General features: G+C 42.9%; 1 protein-coding gene across 1 annotated transcript in view; it reads right to left on the minus strand.

Annotated features, from left to right (window-relative positions):
- LOC126188393 (odorant receptor 82a-like) overlaps positions 1-23,041 on the minus strand; it is a 139,463-nt gene that overhangs the window by 79,858 nt on the left and 36,564 nt on the right. The gene's annotated exons all lie outside the window — the stretch shown is intronic.

The following is a 23,041-nucleotide window of genomic DNA, read 5'->3' on the forward strand; positions in this document are numbered from 1 at the left end:
CATAAAACACATCAGTACGTAGCATCAACAGGTAAGCGTTCATCACGAACGTGGTTTTGCAGTCAGTGCAATGTTTACAAATGTGGAGTTGGCAGATGCCCATTTGATGTATGGATTAGCCGGGGCAATAGCCGTGGTGCGGTACGTTTGTATCGAGACAGATTTCTAGAACGAAGGTGTCCCGACAGGAAGACGCTCGAAGCAATTGATCGGCGTCTTAGGGAGCACGGAACATTCCAGCCTATGACTCGCGACTGGGGAAGACCTAGAACGACGAGGACACCTGCAATGGACGAAGCAATTCTTCGTGCAGTTGAAGATAACCCTAATGTCAGCGTCAGAGAAGTTGCTGCTGTACGAGGTAACGTCGACCACGTCACTGTATGGAGAGTGCTACGGGAGAACCAGATGTTTCCGTATCATGTACAGCGTGTGCAGGCACTATCAGCAGCTGATTGGCCTCCACGGTTACACTTCTGCGAATGGTTCATCCAACAATGTGTCAATCCTCATTTCAGTGCAAATGTTCTCTTTACGGATGAGACTTCATTCCAACGTGATCAAATTGTAAATTTTCACAGTCAACATGTGTGGGATGACGAGAATCCGCACGCAATTGTGCAATCACGTCATCAAGATTTTCTGTCAACGTTTGGGCAGGCATTGTTGGTGATGTCTTGATTGGGCCCCATGTTCTTCCACCTACGCTCAATGGAGCACGTTATCATGATTTCATACGGGATACTCTACCTTTGCTGCTAGAACATTTGCCTTTACAAGTACGACACAACATGTGGTTCATGCACGATGGATCTCCTGCACATTTCAGTCGAAGTGTTCGTACGCTTCTCAACAACAGATTCGGTGACCGATGGATTGGTAGAGGCGGACCAATTCCATGGCCTCCACGCTCTCCTGACCTTAACCCTTTTGACTTTCATTTATGGGGGCATTTGAAAGCTCTTGTCTACGCAATCCTGGTACCAAATGTAGAGACTTTTCGTGCTCGTATTGTGGACGGCTGTGATACAATAGGCCATTCTCCAGGGTTGCATCAGCGCATCAGGGATTCCATGCGACGGAGGTTGGATGCATGTATCCTCGCTGACGGAGGACATTTTGAACATTTCCTGTAACAAAGTGTTTGAAGTCACGCTGGTACGTTCTGTTGCTGTGTGTTTCCGTTCCATGATTAATGTGATTTGAAGAGAAGTAATAAAATGAGCTCTAACATGGAAAGTAAGGGTTTCCAAACACATGTCCACATAACATATTTTCTTTCTTTGTGTGTGAGGAATGTTCCCTGAAAATTTGGCCGTACCTTTTTGTAACACCCTGTATAGAATAGCATCATCCACCAACAATCTTCACAAACTTCAAATTTAGGTACATATATGCCATCATATTTTGAAATGGTTGCTTCCGCCTATGGATGTAACTTTATTCAAGACATTTTGTCACTATAGAACACTATGTGTTTCTGATAGCACTCTAAGGTGTCTTTGGGCCAACGAAACAATCTTTGCTCTTTGACACCAAAGCTTGGACTTCAATAGATGTAGGAATATACTGTATTGAATAATTGACCGTTAGAACCTTTATTGTAATAAAAGTATAAATCAATACTTTCAGTAACTTGTAATAGTTTCTGGTGAGAATTTTACGAATAATTCCGCGTTACGCTCCCTGATCTCGTGAGATGTCTGAATTCTGTGGCATGTTGCCGAAACTGACTGCCAGGGTTGCTGTGCAATTGTATGAGACTGAGATTAGGATCCCTGTTCTGGAATAACTGTGATCCAAAACGAGTTGCGGTATAACTCTCTCAGTGGAATGAGTTTGTTGATAGAGCGGTTAAACAGCTTCAATTATTACATCAGTAGGTTTGAAAATTGCAGGATAGATAAGCACGAACAATCAGCACATGTAAATGACGATTTCGGTTACGCGGAGGTCCTCCCACAGATAAAGAGAATTATTAAAAAGCACGTGTACAGCAGTTATTATCAACTCCAAGAGGCCAAGAGAAAATACGATAATTCTCTTTCTTCCTTATAACTGTCGACTCAGTCGTTTCGAGACTTGGGTTTGCCATCTCAAAAAGGTTATCTGACACCCATGAAAGTTTATAATAACATTAGTGGAATGCCTTACACTGCCTGACAAGAAAAGTGAAGCTTCTAGAAGAAGTAGTGGGAGGCCAATGTAACTGCTTACACGTTTACACATCCGCAGGTATATAAATGATTCGAGTTGCAGTTCTCTGTGACAAGTAGAACGTCAACCAGAGTGCAATACTGTTGTTATTCTTCAGTTTTATTCCCAACCCTGGTAGATTATATAATGGATGGTCACCACATAGAGATATTACATATACCTGTCAGACAGTGTTATCAACATTTCAGCGGTCTCGTTGAGGATCACCATTTGGCCGGTTGCTCAAATCGTCCAATATCCAGATTTTTTGGTATTCGGATGTGACAGTGGCCAGATGCTGGACTGCATGCGAACATGAAGTTAGGCATACACGTCGTCAAGTTTCCAGTTGACCACGTGTGACTACCAGAAAGTAAGATCTCCATATTTTACACTTCAGTACATGCAATTCTTTCACATTCGAATCTGCCATGAACAGAATGTACCTTCTCACAGGAGATGTTCAATATGCCCTCTGTGAGCATTGATACACGCATCAAACCGCTGTCGAAGTGAATCTCCGACGCGTTGATGTATCCCTGGAGTATTGCATATGTTTTCATAGCCATCCGAGAACAGGTAGTGGACTCCCTGCGCTGTGTTACGTCTTCCCGTACCACTGGTCGGAGACTAACAGCAGACATATTACGGAATTACCATTCCACGCGTACACTGCTGTTAGCACAGCTCGAAAGGCTGCATTTGTAGCACAGCCGTGACTGTGAAGTATGGACTGCTGATGATTAGAGACGCATTTTGTTGAGCGATGAGTCTCGATTCTGTACTATCCCAGATGACTGTCCTCGGTGACTAGGGCACAAACCTGTCGAAAAGTACCATTCATCTAATGTTTTATAGAGACATGGGGGTGTTATTCCGAGCGTCATTGGGTGGGGTGGCTTGGGGTACATCATCAGGTCATGACTGATAGTGATTGAGGGAACTCCAATGACACAACAGTACAGCACAGACATCCTGCGTCGTCATGTGCTACTTCTCACGCAACAACTGTTCAACAAACAATGCTCATCTACACATGAAAATTGTTCCTATGAAGTGTCTGCTTGATGCTGACACACTAACATAGCAAGCCAGGTACCTATATTTGTATCAGACAAAACATGTGTGGGACCAGGTCGGTCATAAACTCCGTGACAGTGCCAATTTGTGGGATATCACGGACCATTTGCAACACTCTTGGGCCAATTTGCCTCAGGCAAGATAAGAAAGGCTTAATGACACCCTTCAAAACCAAATCAGTGCATGTATTCATGTTGTAGGATGGGACTCACCGTCACACAGATAAATGGTTTATATTGTCTGGTTACTTGTAAATCTAACTCAACTTCTAATCATCGAAATAACATCACATATTGAGAGAGGAGAAGTTACTCTCTCACCTATTTATCATGTATGGGAAACCATTAAAGATTTTGTTACAACCTGATATACCTTGAGTGAGACTCTAGAAAGTTAATGACCTGAGCAGACGGTAATGGAGCCTGGTAGGGCGCCAAAAGCATGAGATATTTTTAAGGTTCTTAGCCCACAGAAACGGCATGTTTGGAGTTGAAAGCAAAAGGCGGCGAACCCATCCCTCAGTAAATCTTGCCAGACAGGCCCACAGCTGTACAGGGCAGACAGGGCAGCCCCTCACCTAGACAGGTCTCCAGCAGAACAATGCCACAATACCTGCCATGGTGCCAGGCAAAGTATGGGCTGGGGGCAATGGTCTGAAGGAATGTGTCTATACAGAGGAGTCATAAACCAGGCATAGTGTGCAGAGCCATGTGTAATAAAAAATCACAAGTTTTCATGTTCACTGAAACTGGAAATAGGCTTGTGGACCACTTCCATTGGCTGCCTCTGCATTTGAAAAACTTTAAAAATAGAATCTTTACTACACCTCATAGCTAGGACAAACAAGCTCCAAGGCACAAGCGATTTAGATAAAGATCTTTAAGTTTGTGCCTGTTCGCTTGATGCCATGGGAAGTGACACAACTTTGGGAAAATAACCTTCCCCCTCTGTGAAAACTTAAGAAAAAGACAGTAACTGGCGGTTTCTTTTTTTTCCAGAGACACAGGTTCCTTAACTCTTGTCCTGGTTTGACATGAGTTTCTGCTCTCGTGTGGGAGTGGAGATTTAGCGCCTCTGGAGCCCTATGATTGCCTCAAGACAGGGTGAAGGTAGTGTCATTCATGCACTTTGTGGGAAGATGGATTTTTTTCCTGGAGAGGTGCATAGCACTCAGGTGTGGGGCTTTGATCCGGAATCACTTCTAGTCGAGGCTCTCACATGTGCTGCTGGTACTTGGGACTCGTCTTGAGACTGACTTCACTTGCAAGTAGTTTCGACTAGGGAGCCTGTGGTGAAGTTCTTACCGTACCGACAGTGTGACTTCAAACGTGTTGGACTGCTCGCTTGCCAATGGCACACTTATTCGTTTTTGGATTACAACTCTAGACGTTTGCTATCCTTGTGTGCTCTGGCGTATAAGTGAACCAAACTGGTCCTTGGTATGACCAGCGAATGGGTGTGTCACACACTGAAATCTACCATGATTTTGGGGCTCTGGTAGAGAGTAAATTGCGATCCGTCTGCCCAATCGCTAGACCGTGAGATTTTTGCATTTCTTTCATGGCCACAATCGATTCACAGATGCCACCTCTGCTTCTCACCTCTGCCTCACACATCTCGTTGGCTGCAATTTACATCACCGCATGAAGCAAACAGGGTAGCATACTGCCTCTCTGGAATTGTCGGGCCGTACAGATCTCAATCGCCACTTGCTCTCAGCTGCACCTATATAGAGAAACTTCAGTAGATTTGATCAATCAAAGTCTACTCAGTGTCAGATCAATTCAGATTGGGTTATCCATTTATTTAGGGCCAGAGTTAAACCGTTTTGACAAAAGAGGATCCTTCTCCATTGTAGTCTTAAAGTATCTGTTAGTTGTTTATGGAATTCTACCAATAACCAATAAACTGGCTAAACCATAGGTTGTACAGTTTCAGGGAAGGCATAAGGGAACAATTCACAGGAATGGGGGAAAGAAATACAGTAGAAGACGAATGGGTAGCTCTCAGGGATGAAGTAGTGAAGGCAGCAGAGAATCAGGTAGGTAAAAAGACGAGGGCTAGTAGAAATCCTTGGGTAACAGAAGAAATATTGAATTTAATTGACGAAAGGAGAAAATATAAAAATGCAGTAAATAAAGCAGGCAAAAAGGAATACAAACGTCTCAAAAATGATATCGACAGGAAGTGCAAAATGGCTTAGCAGGCATGGCCAGAGGACAAAAGTAAGGATGTCGAGGCTTATGTCACTCGGGGTAAGATAGATACTGCCTACAGGAAAATTAAAGAGACCTTTGGAGAAAAGAGAGCCACTTGTATGAATATCAAGAGCTCAGATGGAAACCCAGTTCTAAGCAAAGAAGGGAAAGCAGAAAGGTGGAAGCGTATATAGAGGGTCAATACAAGGGCGATGTACTTGAGGACAATATTATGGAAATGGAAGAGGACGTAGATGAAGATGAAATGGGAGATACGATACTGCGTGAAGAGTTTGACAGAGCACTGAAAGATCTAAGTCGAAACAAGGCCCCGGGAGTAGACAACATTCCATTAGAACTACTGACGACCTTGGGAGAGCCAGTCCTGACAAAACTCTACCATCTGCTGAGCAAGACGTACGAGACAGACGAAATACCCTCAGACTTCAAGAAGAATATAATAATTCCAATCCCAAAGAAACCAGGTGTTGACAGATGTGAAAATTACCGAACTATCAGTTTAATAACTCACAGCTGCAAAATACTAACGCGAATTCTTTACAGACGAATGGAAAAACTGGTAGAAGCCGACCTCGGGGAAGATCAGTTTGGATTCCGTAGAAATGTTGGAACACGTGAGGCTATACTGACCCTACGACTTATCTTAGAAGAAAGATTAAGGAAAGGCAGACCTACGTTTCTAGCATTTGTAGACTTAGAGAATGCTTTTGACAATGTTGACTGGAATACTCTCTTTCAAATTCTGAAGGTGGCAGGGGTAAAATACAGGGAGTGAAAGGCTATTTACAATTTGTACAGAAACAGATGGCATTTATAAGAGTCGAGGGACATGAAAGGGAATCAGTGGTTAGGAAGGGAATAAGACAGGATTGTAGCCTCTCCCCGATGCTACTCAATCTGTATATTGAGCAACCAGTAAAGGAAACAAAAGGAAAGTTAGGAGTAGGTATTAAAATCCATGGAGAAGAAATAAAAACTTGGAGGTTCGCCGATGAGATTGTAATTCTGTCAGACACAGCAAAGGACTTGGAAGAGCTGTTGAACGGAATGGACAGTGTCTTGAAAGGAATGTAGTCGAATTAAGTCGGGTGATGCTGAGGGAATTAGATCAGGAAATGAGACACGTAAAGTAGTAAAGGAGTTTTGCTATTTGGGGAGCAAAATAACTGATGATGGTCGAAGTAGAGAGGATATAAAATGTAGACTGGCAATGACAAGGAAAGCGTTTCTGAAGAAGAGAAATTTGTTAACATCGAGTATAGATTTAAGTGTCAGGAAGTCGTTTCCGAAAGTATTTGTGTGGAGTGTAGCCATGTATGGAAGTGAAACATGGATAATAAATAGTTTGGGCAAGAAGAGAATAGAAGTATCGAAATGTGGTGCTACAGAAGAATGTTGAAGATTAGGTGGGTAGATCACATAACTAATGAGGAGGTATTGAATAAGATTGGGGAGAAGAGAAGTTTGTGGCACAACTTGACTAGAAGAAGGGATCGGTTGGTAGGACATGTCCTGAGGCATCAAGGGATCACAACTTAGCATTGGAGGGCAGCGTGGACGGTAAAAATCGTAGAGGGAGACCAAGAGATGAATACCCTAAGCAGATTCAGAAGGATGTAGGTTGCAGTATGTACTGGGAGATGAAGGAGCTTGCACAGGATAGATTAGCATGGAGAGCTGCATCAAACCAGTTTCAGGACTGAAGACCACAACAACAACAACAAATAACCTGTTTAGCATGATTTATGTCTGTTTTTTCTTTTAAAAAATAAATGTTGTTTGCACACTAAAAATATGCCAACACAATCAATCTTTAAACAGTCCCCACAAGCGTTAACTTTCATTGTGGCAACCCTGCCAGGATATCGGATTGATGGCCTTATCTGTGGCTGTCAGATCGTATTGCCTAGCGTAGTCATTCAATTTGATGTCCCTTGTGTAGAACTTTGAATTGATGGCACCTTGTGCGACCGTCAGAGCGTAGGTAGTGATGCATAGTGAAGTTTCTGTTCTCCATGTTTAATGTGGTGCACTGGGTAGAGTATATTCGCGTTGCTGATGCCTAGATAAAGTACTAATACTTAATTATTTCATGAGTGTATTTTCGTGTTATGTTTGTGACTTAAGTGTCAAATAAGTTTTTGTTCCTGATGGTGAACGGCGTTGTGCTGGTCTGTTAGGATAGAGTGAGATTTTCGTTTGTGAGCATAGACAAGCGTGCTGTTATTTGAATTCATTGTCGGGAACTAGGAATCAGTAGATCACGGGAGCGTAATTAAGAGCAGAATATGAGTGTCATAGTAATGCCTAGTGTTTACATGCGTTTGGGTTGGAATTAGAATGTATGCTTACAAGAAGCAAGGCACATTTGCTACAGAGTAGCGGAAGTAATTGTGTTTCTTTGACCATGGATCCACGTCAGAATATTAGAAGTGACCAGGCAAATATTACAAGGCGTTCTCAGGTAAATACCGTTGCATATCGGGCAGTTATGTCAAACATAGAACCTACAGAGTGTAACGACGTGTCTCAGTCGGGTGATTAAAGTGAATGGGAGACCGCAGCAGAACGAAATGCAGGCGCTGCTGGCACAAGAAGCACCACCAGTGAGACTGGCAGGCCACAATCACGACCTAAACGACACAGAATGATGGAATCGTGTTCATCTAGTCCTGGAGGTGTTAGCGGTGGATCCCAGTTTGAGGCTCTCATGTAATTCATGCAAGACGCAGAAAGGAAGAGACAAGAGGTAGAGAAAAAGAGACGGGAGGAATAGGAGGAAAGACACAAATTACTCATACGGTATAAATGGACGTCGCAACAATCCAAGAAGACTTAGAGAATGTCAAGGAAACGACAGCAGAAACGCGTGAGGTCACGGAGCAGGCGAAGCGCGATGCCAAAACAGCGCGACTGGTAGCGCAAGTAGCACGAAAGGACGCATCAGTGGCCAAAGAACAAATTAAACTCGCAAGAACTGAGGTGCCTGAGCCAAAAAAGGCATTTGCAACTCTCCAAAAGCTAGGCAAAAAAAAAAAAAATAGTTCAAGAAACGCAGGAAAAAATGAGTGAGGCTGCCAAGCGAATCGAACAGACAGAAATCAAACAGGCCTAAATCTCTCAAATTAAAGATTAGCAGACCTGAGTCACCGCACAACAAAACGCTTTTGCTATGACGTACGGGCCGGCCGCGGTGGCCGTGCGGTTCTGGCGCTGCAGTCCGGAACCGCGGGACTGCTACGGTCGCAGGTTCGAATCCTGCCTCGGGCATGGGTGTGTGTGATGTCCTTAGGTTAGTTAGGTTTAAGTAGTTCTAAGTTCTACGGGACTTGTGATCTAAGATGTTGAGTCCCATAGTGCTCAGAGCCATTTGAACCATTTTATGAGGTACGACAGGCACAAGAGAGGCTCGCGCAGTTGCAAACACAATCTCGTCCTGTAGAGCGCCATCGAGAGCATAACAGAAGTGTAGAAATGAAACTTCCTGGCAGATTAAAACTGTGTGCCCGACCGAGACTCGAACGGTCCCGAGTTCGAGTCTCGGTCGGGCCAAAGTTTTAATCTGCCAGGAAGTTTCATATCAGCGCACACTCCGCTGCAGAGTGAAAATCTCATTCCTGTGTAGAAATGTTTTGTGACTTTCTGAACCGCTATATAAGAACAAACCCCCTGCACATAGTCGAATGCAGCAGGAATATGGTACTGCCGCTGAGGAACGCATAATAGAAAATGCTCCGACGGTAACACGCAGCATGTCAGAGACAGAGCCGGAAAGCAATTGTACACCTCTACCGAGGTCAGAAACGTTATTACGTGAATTTGAGAAAACGAGGGGGTACCGTAACAGTGCAGGAGGATCGTTGGGGCACGGATACATGGAATCACCCGCTGCAGACGAGAGGGAAAATTCATACGGCGGATACGTCGAACCTCTGACCACAAACTTTTCTTGAGCATCGAGAATTTTCAAGTCTACAAGGAGGCAAACAACGCATTACATCCAAAGACCTGGATGCACAGCACGATCCCGTGCTATCAGAATCTTGGCCACTGAAGTACAAGCTTCAGTTTATCTGTGATTTCTTAGAACGGTCGATTGCAGAACATATGCGCGGAGTTGCGGAGAGTTATCGCTCCTACCAAGTATTTAAGGACGCATTCCTTAGCACATATTGGTCGCAAGACACACAGGAGAGGATAAAACAGGAGATCATATTAGCAAAGGACTTTGAAGCGTCAGGATTCCGAAGTCCTGTCAAATTCTTCGAATCCCTGGTCAAAAAGAACCGGTTCTTGGATCAACCGTACAGTCCCAAGGAAATTACAAGGCACTGGTAAATTAAATTATCCTTACGGCAACTACTCATCGGTAGATGCAGTGATTTAGTCGAAGCTTTGAAGAGTGCACTGTGCGACCTCGAGTGCGTGAATGAAATTCACAGCTCGCGGGAAAGAAGTAGAAATAATGACCGTAACTGGTCAGATTGGCCAGAGAGGAATGACGGTGGACGAAATGGGGGAAAACATCGATCGAATCGAAACCAAAATTCAGACTTCAATGGGAATAACCAGCCATCATGGGAAAATAGAAGAAGACGAGGAAATTATAATCATAACAACAACAACTACTGACGAAACGGAAACGGGAGAGAGCAACAGAACTCGAACCAGGGCCAACAAGATTCTAGGGACCAAAGGCAAGGCCACCCAACCCATTGCAGGGATTGCGCAAAGAAAATTCAAACAGGAATTAATACACAGGCGCTGCGGACTCAGCTCAAAGCAATGCCGCAGAAACTATCGGAACGAGCGATATTAACCTGTTAGAGTACTAAGATAGAAGAGAACTGCAACTGCAGTATGCAGATAGTCTCCACGAGTGAACTGTTTAACGTAATTTAATGTTGATATTGTGTTGCTTAGCATAATTTTCCATTTGTTCTATTTCGGTGTTTTTTTTCTTTTCTTTTTTGTTGTTGTCAATTTCCATTAGTTTCCAGCATGAGTCCTTGTTGGACGTGGTCAAATGAGTTGCGTATTTGTGACATCTTCACGCCAACATTCAATGGCAGGTGACAGATTGAATTAAAATTCCGCTGCAAGTTATACCTCATCAACCATTGGCACTTTTCGTGGCATGCCAAACCAGGCACGTTGCAATAGTGAGTACACCAAGTAACTGAGTACTGCTATTATTTCTTTGGAACTCACAATGTTTGTCCGATTTCCACTCCTAGAAAAGTAAGGAGATCTGTCATCATTTGACCGCAATTGAGCATCGTACTCTGTCGTAGCATTCTCGTAGAAGAGTCTTCACAAGTATCACTATGACCAATGGAATTGTTTCTGTTTACTTCCCGTGGTTTCTTGTACACTGCCCAAGGGACGGATGTACGTCACTTTTGTTTTTCGTGGTGTCAAGACGTTAAATCGTGTTATAGAGCATATGCCTCTCGATTTTGGGATGTGTTTCGTATGGTGTTATCGGTCCTCACTTTGGGCGTGTTTCGACGCAAAGACTCTGTGTGTTAGGAGCCATCGCCTGTCGTGCGATGTAGCCTGTCTCGTGGTGGAATTTTGCCAGCGCCATGTGGCGCGGTCGACGAAACATCGTGCATAGGGAATTAGTATGGACAAGTGCAAGTCGCGGTTGAGTGGCGAACCACAGACCCGGAAATAGGGAGCAGAAACGAAATGATGGACCATGGAAGAGACTTACTTATATATGCAGTATACTTCTGTTTCATTTCAGCAGCTGTGATCCTGACAGAGGAGACAGGGGGCATCCTTGTACTGTGTAAAATTACGTGTACACAATCATAAATGCCACTACAAATAATTCAGGCAAATCACCAGCACCTGTCCGCCCCGGTAGCTGAGTGGTCAGCGTGACAGACTGTCAATCCTAAGGGCCCGGGTTCGATTCCCGGCTGGGTCGGAAATTTTCTCCGCTCAGGGACTGGGTGTTGTGTTGTCCTAATCATCATCATTTCATCCCCATCGACGCGCAGGTCGCCGAAGTGGCGTCAAATTGAAAGACCTGCACCAGGCGAACGGTCTACCCGACGGGAGGCCCTAGCCACACGACATTTCCATTTCCATACCAGCACCTGAGTGAGTAAACGCACTTCCTGACCACTTCAGCGCCAGCAGACAACACCGCCAGACATCGAAAAATAAGAGAGGAGTATACAAGGAATTAAATGCGTGGAATTTCGCTTTGGAATCAAAAGCATAGGCTGGTAAAATAAGTTAGTAATTAGTATTGGGAGAAATCTGCACATTTGTTGGAGGATAGAGGTAGCGCCAGCGTAAAATTAGAGTACATGGCAGGACTAGAACTAACCAGAAACTAACGAAAACACGTGGACACACAAAAAAAGACACCTCATACCACATAATTTACATCCATACAACGTAAACAGGGTCCTGCAGTCAATGACTTTATTTTTGAATTTGCATCTTTATTAATAAAAGAAATAAAAATAAATAAATAAATATAAAAAAATTATTCATCATTATTTTCTTTTCTGTAAATTGATTACATCGCTGTAATGACATTTTTGAGAGAATATGGTACTTGACCAAACTTGAGGATTGTGCAGACTCTGGAAACAACATGGCAGATTGGATGTCATGGCCCATCCCAGCCAGCGAAAGTCGAGCAGAGTGGGCAGCGTTAATGACTCAGCTGTAGCAGCCCAGATGTTGGGGACCACCCACTGCGACTGAACCGGCCTGCCAGCTGATGCGCCTATGTCGCGCAGCCCCCGTGGCGGCAATACGTCTCAAGCCAGCATAGACAGCAGGACGCCACCGCATGCTGACAGCAATCCCCCAGTGGCCAATGACCTGCCAGGCCATTAATCGAGGGACAAGTAAGTTGTGTGGCACCACTGTCGACATGCGTGCTGAGCCTAACTGAATCAGCGGGGTGCCGAGAGTGAGTTGTCCTGTTGACAACAGGTGAGCTAATCCGATGTCCCACACCAGCAAGCGATTTCTGATGCAGAGGTAAACAGGAAGAGCAAGGATGTCCCACGTCCCGCTAATGCTGGATGGATTTCTATGCCAAGGGGCGGGTTGCACGTCAAATGCAACAGTGTCATGCCAGTTCCTGAACAGGATGAAGCCAAGGGTCGTGCTGCGGTCCATAAGCTTCGCAAGACACCAGATGCTACAAGACGAGATGGAACACCAGAGACGTCTGCCGCCACTTCTACCACGTCATGTACTGCGTCAGAGGCCATTCCACTCAGGTGCAAATTGCTGTTCTTCAGTCCTACCAGTCACAGTTTTTGCATGTGCATAAGTGCCATGTTCTCAATTTGTGTGACATTTTCAATTTTAAAAATTTGTCTCCCGAGATACCCTTGTGGAGCGACCGATAAGATACCCTTCTGTAAAATCATTATGTAATATCTTTTTGTGTTTTTGTATGTATCAATTGAACTGCCTTGATCGTGAGGGCTATGTTTGTTCTGCACATTTACTACTGCTCTCGACACTGATTATGTGCCTGTATTTGTTTTAATGTCGTAGAAAATAATACACAAATTTATACAAGTTAGGTAATAAGATAAACAGATTACTCATGTGATTTCCTTATTCACTGAGAATTTGGGAATGTATGTGTTTGGTGTTTGAGACCAAATGAGTGATAGAGCAGGGGTAAATCAATGAGCACAGAACAGCTCATACTCCAGAACATAATAAATGATTGGGGACATTAGACATCTCTGACCTCAGGATATGGGGTGAATGGGTATATTGCTTTGCTGCAAGGTCTTTCAATCGCCTATCAAATGTTTAATGGAAGTCAGTGATGTAGCAATGACCTCTGGACCAAACATAATTCATGCTACTCACAGCAAAGTTTTCATGTACTCTTGCTGGCTTGCAGCTTCATGTGAGTGAATGACCCTTGAAATAAATGAGACCAAGCTAAGATGTGTTTTAGCTGTGGGCAATCCTGATCGGCAAAGCTACATTTTTCACATATATATCGGTTATAAGGATGAGATTCTCCAACTATTTTCAAACATCTCCTCTGGTTCGTGTCACACTAAACATGGCTCGTGTCACACTAAACAATATTGCAGTGAGACACTACCCAAGCAGAAATCAACAGCAGGTAGAGGGCAGTGGGAGAGGACAAGTTACTCTCTCAACTATTTATCGTATACGGAAAATTATTGAAGATTTTGTTACAACCTGATGCACCTTGAGTGGGAATCTAGAAAGTTAATGGCCTGAGAAGACTTTGATGTAGCCTGGTAGGGCGCTAAAAACACGAGGTATTTTTACAATTCTTAGCTCGTAGAAACGGTATGTTGGGAGCTGATAGCAGTTGGTGGCGAGTCGATCTCTCAGTAAATCTTGCAGAACAGGCCCACATCCGTACAGGACACACATGGTAGCCCCTTGTCAAGACAGGTCTCTAACAGAACAATGGCGTGTTACCTGCTATAGCGCCAGCCAAAGACTGGGCTGGGGGGCGACGGTCTGAAGGGATACATCTACACGGTGGAGCCACAAACCAGGCATTGTGTGCAGAGCCACATGTAATAAAAGTTTACAAGGTTTCGTGTTTGCCGATACCGCATAAAGGCCTGTGGACCACTTCCATCGGCTGCCTCAGTTGTATAAGAAACTCCAGCATTTGAGAAACGTTTAGGGATAGAATCCTTATTACAGCTCATAGCTAGGAATAACAAGCTGCAAGGCACAGGTGATTTAGATAAAGATCTTTAAGATTGTATCTGTTCGCTTGTTGTCGTGGGAACTGATACGACTTTGGAGAAAATCCAGTAATCGGTCGTTTCCTTTTTTTTTCAGAGATGCAGGTTTCTTAACTCTTGCCCTTGTTCGACATGAATCTCTGCTGGCGTGTGGGAAGGAAGATTTAGCGTCTCTGGGGCCCTTGATTGGCTCATGATGGGGTGAAGGCGGTGTCTTTCGTGCACTTTGGGGGAAAACGGATTTGTTTTTCTGGAGTGGTGCATAGCACTCGAGTGTGCGACTTTGCTCTGGAAACACTTCTAGTCGAGGCTCTCGCATGTGTGGTTGGTAGTTGGGACTTGTCCTGAGACTGACTTTACTTGCGAGTAGTTTAGACTGTGGTGCCTGTGGTGAAGTTCTTACAGTACCGACAGTGTGACTTCAAACGTCTCGGACTGCTCGTTTACCGAGGGCACACTCATTTCTTTTTTTGGTTTACCAGTCTTTATATTTGGTACCCTCGTGCGCTCTGGAGTATAAATGAGCCAAATTGGTCCTTGGTACGACCAGCGAACGGGCGTGTCACACGCTGAAATCTACCGTGATTCTGGGGCTCTGGTAGAGAGTAAATTGCGATTCATCTGCCCAATCGCTAGACCGTGAGATTTTTGCATTTCTTTCATGGGCGCGATCGATTCACAGGTACCGCCTCAACGTCTCACCTCTGCCTCACACATCTCGCCAGCTGCAATTTACATCACCGCATGAATCAAACAGAGTAGCATACTGTCGCTGCGGCATTGTCAGGGCGTACAGATCTCAGTCGCCACTTGCTCTCAGCTGCACCTATACAGAGAAAGTTCAGTAGATTTGATCAGTCAAAAGTCTGATCGGCGTTATATCAATTCAAATTGCGTTATCCACCGTCTTAGGGCCAGAGACAAACCGTCTTTGCAAACCCAGGATCCTTGTCCACTGTAGTCTTACAGCACCTGTTAGTTGTTTGCAGTATTCTATATATAAATTGTTTAACATAATTTATGTCTGTTTTTTCTTTTGAAAAGTAAATGTTGTTTGAACACTAAAAATATGCCAACACAATCAATCAGTTCAAAGTCCCCATTAGCTTTAACTTTCAATATCATTTCAATCTGTGACGTTTCCTCTTTCGCTTCCGTATTCTCCCTTTATTTGTGTGTCTAACAGATCCTTGAAACATTCGCATAGTGTGACCAACGTCCGTGTAAATGGGATAACTTGTTTCGTGGTTCGACTTTTTAATGTTTTATGTTCCGTAAAACTTCCAAGGTTTTTATGTCTTTCTTGGTGTTGACGCTCCCTAGTTATCCTTTCCTATACCGCCATTTAATCAATTGCGTCATTTTAGCTACTCTCATCTCAGTGAAATACAGGAGTAGTCGTTTCAATAAGGTATAGAATTTCCGTTAAGTTGCCATGGTAGTATTACACACTGATGTAAGCTATTTGAACCGTGGTCTAAACATATATCAATTTTCATGACTTGATCTACGACCCAGAGAAGTTATACAGACATTTAGCCGGGTGGGATGGCCGAGCGGTTCTAGGCGCTACAGTCTGGAACCGCGCGACCGCTACGGTCGCAGGTTCGAATTCTGCCTCGGGCATGGGTGTGTGTGATGTCCTTAGGTTAGTTAGGTTTAAGTAGTTCTAAGTTCTAGGGGATTGATGACCTCAGCAGTTAAGTCCTATAGTGCTCAGAGCCATTTGAACAGACGTTTAAAAATAACTGTTTTAGCTACTGGAGAAATAAGCGTGTTGCAGGCAGAGGTATTATACTTTAGTAGATTACGATACGTCCTAATGCCAAAACTTTTTTTGTCAATGAGCATATTTTTCTTTTAATCTGTTATTTATGAATTATGCCCTACGTTACTAAAGCAACATGTGATTGGAATTAGATCTCAAGAACAAAGCTCTTCCGCAAACTTTAAGAGTGTAATATCTCATAACCCTTACTTCTGGCGACACGACTAACTTGCGCAATTTATCGTTAGTTCCTCCATATTACAGAAGAGATGGAACAGTGCTAATCTTGATGCGATCCACAGCTGATTCTTGTTGATATTAGCAAGAAACCAGCACAGATGTACTGATACTCTTTTGTTGTTTCACGACCTGTTTCATTCAACAGAACATCATCTGGCTACACTTCCAACAATCTTCATTGGAAATTTTCACAGAGTTATGCCAATATCATCAATTAAAAAGCCTAGTTATCTCACGTAAGATAACTGTTCTGAAGTCATGATACTGGCATAACTCTGTATTTCTTTTGAATACTGTTGGCTGTGCACATGATGACGTTCTTTTGAACTAAATCGGTCGCGACATTATAAATTTGAATGAGTATAGTTGTGGTGGATCTTATTAATATTATTGGTCGAGCACTGCTCGTGCTGATGCGTACTGCCTTCTGGTACCAGACACACAGAATTCCAGAACGTTTCAGTGTTGAGGTGCCGAGTTTGGGGAACACTCGTCCGATTTTATCTTGTGTTGTGTGTCAGGAGTACTGTGTAATTAACTCCAGTCACCTCTACTAGCGTGCTGATTGCCTGAATCGATCATGCGTTTCACATCAGGACACAGAGCTCTGTAACTTTGAACAGAGTTGGTAAGTCATTACCCTGAACGTATCAGGCACGCAGTGAGATTCAGGGCAGGCTGTTTGAAACTGCAAATTTAATAGAACGTCAATGATTTTTTTTTGTTATTTGTTCTACGAATCTCTCGGATGTCTTGTGCATTTAACTCATAAACAACGGGTTAAAAATATGTTTGGAAACTTCCAGGCAGATTAAAACTCTCAGCGGGTCAGGACCTCTGACCTGGTATACCCCTTCAGTGACAAAGCTGTTACTGACTGACCTTCGCAGGTACTGGATAGGTCAGTCAGTAGCATCATTGCCATGAGGCGCAGGTACTGGGATCGATTGAGTTCCTTCCCCAATAACAGTAATAATCTGCCAAAAATTCAAAACAGCTCTAACACCACTCTATAGTGAAAGATTCACTGAAGAACATACTGCTTGACGTAATACAGGGTGTAGCAAAAATGAACGGCACAAATTACAGGAGACATTCCTTGTGTGAGGAAATTCTGTTGTATGAACACGAGTCTGAAAAAGCTTTTTTCATGTCACAATTCATTTTCTACAATCATTTATGATGGGAACCACAACACCAGCAGTTGTTGTTGTTGTGGTCTTCAGTCCTGAGACTGGTTTGATGCAGCTCTCCATGCTACTCTATCCTGTGCAAGCTTCTTCATCTCCCAGTACCTACTGCAACCTACATCCTTCTGAATCTGCTTAGTGTATTCATCTCTTGGTCTCCCCCTATGATTTTTACCCTCCACGCTGCCCTTCAATACTAAATTGGTGATCCCTTGATGCCTCAGAACATGTCCTACCAACCGATCCCTTCTTCTGGTCAAGTTGTGCCACAAACTTCTCTTCTCCCCAATCCTGTTCAATACTTCCTCATTCGTTATGTGATCTACCCATCTAATCTTCAGCATTCTTCTGTAGCACCACATTTCAAAAGCTTCTATTCTCTTCTTGTCCAAACTATTTACCGTCCATGTTTCACTTCCATACATGGCTACACTCCATACAAATACTTTCAGAAATGACTTCCTGACACTTAAATCTATACTCGATGTTAACAAATTTCTCTTCTTCAGAAACGCTTTCCTTGCCATTGCCAGTCTACATTTTATATCCTCTCTACTTTGACCATCATCAGTTATTTTGCTCCCCAAATAGCAAAACTCCTTTACTACTTTAAGTGTCTCATTTCCTAATCTAATACCCTCAGCATCACCCGACTTAATTCGACTACATTCCATTATCCTCGTTTTGCTTTTGTTGATGTTTATCTTATATCCTCCCTTCAAGACACCATCCATTCCGTTCAACTGCTCTTCCAAGTCCTTTTCTGTCTCTGACAGAATTACAATGTCATCGGCGAACCTGAAAGTTTTTATTTCTTCTCCATGGATTTTAATACCTACTCCAAATTTTTCTTTTGTTTCCTTTACTGCTTGCTCAATATACAGATTGAACAACATCGGGGAGAGGCTACAACCCTGTCTTACTCCCTTCCCAACCACTGCTTCCCTTTCATGTCCCTCGACTCTTAGAACTGCCTTCTGGTTTCTGTACGAATTGTAAATAGCCTTTCGCTCCCTGTATTTTACCCCTGCCACCTTTAGAATTTGAAAGAGAGTATTCCAGTCAACATTGTCAAAAGCTTTCTCTAAGTCTACAAATGCTAGAAACGTAGGTTTGCCTTTCCTTAATCTTTCTTCTAAGATAAGTCGTAAGGTCAGTATTGCCTCACGTGTTCCAATATTTCTACGGAATCCAAACTGATCTTCCCCAAGGTCGGCTTCTACTAGTTTTTCCATTCGTCTGTAAAGAATTCTTGTTAGTAATTTGCAGCTGTGGCTTATTAAACTGATTGTTCGGTAATTTTCACATCTGTCAACACCTACTTTCTTTGGGATTGGAATTATTATATTCTTCTTGAAGTCTGAGGGTATCTCGCCTGTTTCATACATCTTGCTCACCAGATGGTAGAGTTTTGTCAGGACTGGCTCTCCCAAGGCCGTCAGTAGTTCCAATGGAATGTTGTCTACTCAGGGGACCTTGTTTCGACTCAGGTCTTTCAGTGCTCTGTCAAACTCTTCACGCAGTATCGTATCTCCCATTTCATCTTCATCTACATCCTCTTCCATTTCCATAATATTGTCCTCAAGTGCATCGCCCTTGTATAGACCCTCTATATACTCCTTCCACCTTTCTGCTTTCCCTTCTTTGCTTAGAAGTGGGTTTCCATCTGAGCTCTTTATGTTCATACAAGTGGTTCTCTTATCTCCAAAGGTCTCTTTAATTTTCCTGTAGGCTCTATCTATCTTACCCTTAGTGACATAAGCCTCTACATCCTTACATTTGTCCACTAGCCATCCCTACTTAGCCATTTTGCACTTCCTGTCGATCTCATTTTTGAGACGTTTGTATTCCTTTTTGCCTGCTTCATTTACTGGATTTTTATATTTTCTCCTTTCATCAATTAAATTCAATATTTCTTCTGTTACCCAAGGATTTCTACTAGCCCTCGTCTTTTTACCTACTTGATTCTCAGCTGCCTTCACTACTTCATCCCTCAAAGCTACCCATTCTTCTTCTACTGTATTTCTTTCCCCCGTTCCTGTCAATTGTTCCGTTATGCTCTCCCTGAAACTCTGTACAACCTCTGGTTCTTTCAGTTTATCCAGGTCCCATCTCCTTAAATTCCCACCTTTTTGCAGTTTCTTCAGTTTTAATCTACAGGTCATAACCAATAGAGTGTGGTCAGAGTCCACATCTGCCCCTGGAAATGTCTTACTATTTAAAACCTGGTTCCTAAATCTCTGTCTTACCATTATATAATCTATCTGATACCTTTTAGTATCTCCAGGGTTCTTCCATGTATACAACCTTCTATCATGATTCTTAAACCAAGTGGTAGCTATGATTAAGTTGTGCCCTGTGCAAAATTCTATCAGGTGGCTTCCTCTTTCATTTCTTAGCCCCAATCCATATTCACCTACTACATTTCCTTCTCTCTTTTTTCCTACACTCGAATTCCAGTCACCCATGACTATTAAATTTTCGTCCCCCTTCACTATCTGAATAATTTCTTTTATTTCATCATACATTTCTTCAATTTCTTCGTCATCTGCAGAGCTAGTTGGCATATAAACTTGTACTACTGTAGTAGGTGTGGGCTTTGTATCTATCTTGGCCACAATGATGCGTTCACTATGCTGTTTGTAGTAGCTTACCCGCATTCCTATTTTCCTATTCATTATTAAACCTACTCCTGCATTACCCGTATTTGACTTTGTGTTTATAACCCTGTAGTCACCTGACCAGAAGTCTTGTTCCTCCTGCCACCGAACTTCACTAATTCCCACTATATCTAACTTTAACCTGTCGATTTCCCTTTTTAAATTTTCTAACTTACCTGCCCGATTAAGGGATCTGACATTCAACGCTCCGATCCGTAGAACGCCAGTTTTCTTTCTCCTGATAACGACATCCTCTTGAGTAGTTCCCGCCCGGAGATCCGAATGGGGGACTATTTTACCTCCGGAATATTTTACCCAAGAGGACGTCATCATCATTTAATCATACAGTAAAGCTGCGTGCCCTCGGGAAAAATTACGGCCGTAGTTACTCTTTATCAGAGTAGAGGTTCAATATACCCTCCATGAGCGTTGATACGTGCATCAACCCGCCGTCGTAGTGAATATTGAATGCGCTGATGCGTCCCTGGAGTACTTCGTACACTTCCGCAGCCTTCCATAACACGTGCACGGAGACTCCGAATATCTTGCATTGGGGTTCCATACACAAGATCTTCCAAATGACCCCACATATAAAAGTCCATGAGTTTAGGTCCGGGGAGCGTGGAGACCAGGCAGTTGGTCGATCTCTATCTATCCATCTGTCACCGAATCTATTATTTTGAAGCCGTCTGACATTAGCACTAGAATGAGGAGGTCCTCCAAGGTGGCCGGCTGCTGTGGCCGAGCGGTTTTAGGCACTTCAGTCCGGAACCGCGCTGCTTCTACGGTCACAGGTTCGAATCCTGCCTCGGGCATGTATGTGTGTGATGTCCTATGGTTAGTTAGGTTTAAGTAGATCTAAGTCTAGGGGACATGACCTCAGATGTTAAGTCCCATAGTGCTTAGAGCCATTTGAACCAGCCTCCACCGTGCATGAAATGCACGCTACAGACACATTTGCTAACATTTTCTACGAAATTACTATAATGCTTGGGTGGAAGAAACTGAGGATCTGCCAAAACAGTCTCCAACAATGCCTGGCCAAACATTGACAAAAAAATCTTTGGTGACCTGCTTCAACAACTGCGTGAGGATTGACTTCTGCCTGCACATCCGATTGTGAAAATTTAGAATGTGATCTCGTTGAAACGACGCCTCATCTGTGAAGAATAGCCTTGCACTGAAATCACGGTTGACACTTTGTTGAATAAATCATCCGCAGAAGAATACCGGTGCACATAAATCAGCCGATTTATTTATATAAATGATATGCCCTCTAGTATTACGGGTAACTCTAAAATATTTCTGTTTGCTGATGACACTAGCTTGGTAGTAAAGCACGTTAAATCACAATAAAACTCAGTTTTTACAGTTTCTAACACGCAATTCAACAAAACCTGACATTTTAATTTCACAGAACGGGCGTATGATTAGTGAAACTGAACAGTTCAAATTTCTAGGCGTTCTGATAGATAGTAAGCTGTCGTGGAAAGCCCACTTTCAGGATCTTGTTGAAAGACTTAATACTGCCATTTTTACTATTCGAACGGTATCAGAAGTGAATGATACTTCGACACGAAAATTAGTCTACTTTGCTTATTTTCATTCTCTTATGTCGTATGGTATTATATTTTGCGGTAACTCTTCCCAGTCTTCAAGGATATTTTTGGCTGAGAAACGGGTGGTTCGGGCAATAAGTGGTGTGAGTTCACGAACCTCTTGTCGACCTCTGTTGACGAGTCTGGGTATTTTGACATTGGCCTCTCAATATGTATATTCCTTATTGATGTTTCTTGTTACCAATATTAGTTTATTCCCAAGAATAAGCAGTTTTGTGTCGGTTAATACTCGGCAGAAATCAAACCTCCATTTGGATCTGACTTCCTTAACTCTAGTGCGAAAAGGTGTGCAGTATACTGCTGCATCCATTTTCAAGAAGCTGCCACTCTATTTCAAAAATCTTAGCGTTAATCCATGAGCTTTCAAATCGAACCTGAAGAGTTTCCTCATGGGTCACTCCTTCTATTCTGTCTTGGCTCAGAAGGAGGTAAATTATGCTGCCACGAAAGTCTTTGGTCAGTTACCTAATAGCATCAAAAGTCTGACAGATAGCCATATAGCATTTAAAAGGAAATTAAAAGAATTTCTTAATGGCAACTCCTTCTACTCATTAGATGAATTTTTAATATAGTGAGTAATTTCCCCAACCCCCACAAAAAAAGTAAAAATATTAAGTGTCATGTAATATTTTGTGTAATGTGATATCTTGTACAGACGCCTTTTATTCACCTGACACGTTCCACATCATTACGAAGTGTCGTATTCATGATCTATGGAACAAGTACTAATCTAATCTAATCGAGGAGTTCCTTGAAAAATTAAGCTGATTCTCATTGTATTGCTGATAGCGTTTACTTAAACTTGTGGAATGTCTTTTTTCAGGTTCATGAACATTTATTTTTATCTGTTATTACTTTTATGTTGTAATTTCATGTACTGACACGTTCCATGACCTTGGAGATTTGCTCCTCAATTTGGTCCTACGGAACTTGACGCGTAAATAAATAAATAAATAAATAAATAAATTCACGCGCTATAAATGGCATGGATACAGCTGGTCCACGTGTAACACTCGACAGACAGTCATTCGGGGGAAACGAGTTGTAACATAGAAACAAAGCGTTTTCCGGCCCACGTTCGTATAACATAATTTGTTCGTCTACCGATGAGGGAAGTGTCCTGCAATTTGTGCCGAACATATTTTTGTTACACCCTATGTAACTCTCTGTGTGGGACCAATCACGGCTCGAAGTTTGTTAGTGAAGTCATTCTATAAAAGGAAACGGACGTTCTAAATTGTATGATTCCTTTCTCTCATTCAGTATTCATGCACAGAATTGTTAGTGGAAATTGGGCGTTTTGGGTTAATTTCTTATTCTACCTTTCT

Source organism: Schistocerca cancellata, chromosome 5 (assembly GCF_023864275.1).
Source record: "Schistocerca cancellata isolate TAMUIC-IGC-003103 chromosome 5, iqSchCanc2.1, whole genome shotgun sequence".
In the NCBI taxonomy this organism is placed as follows: Eukaryota; Metazoa; Arthropoda; class Insecta; order Orthoptera; family Acrididae; genus Schistocerca; species Schistocerca cancellata.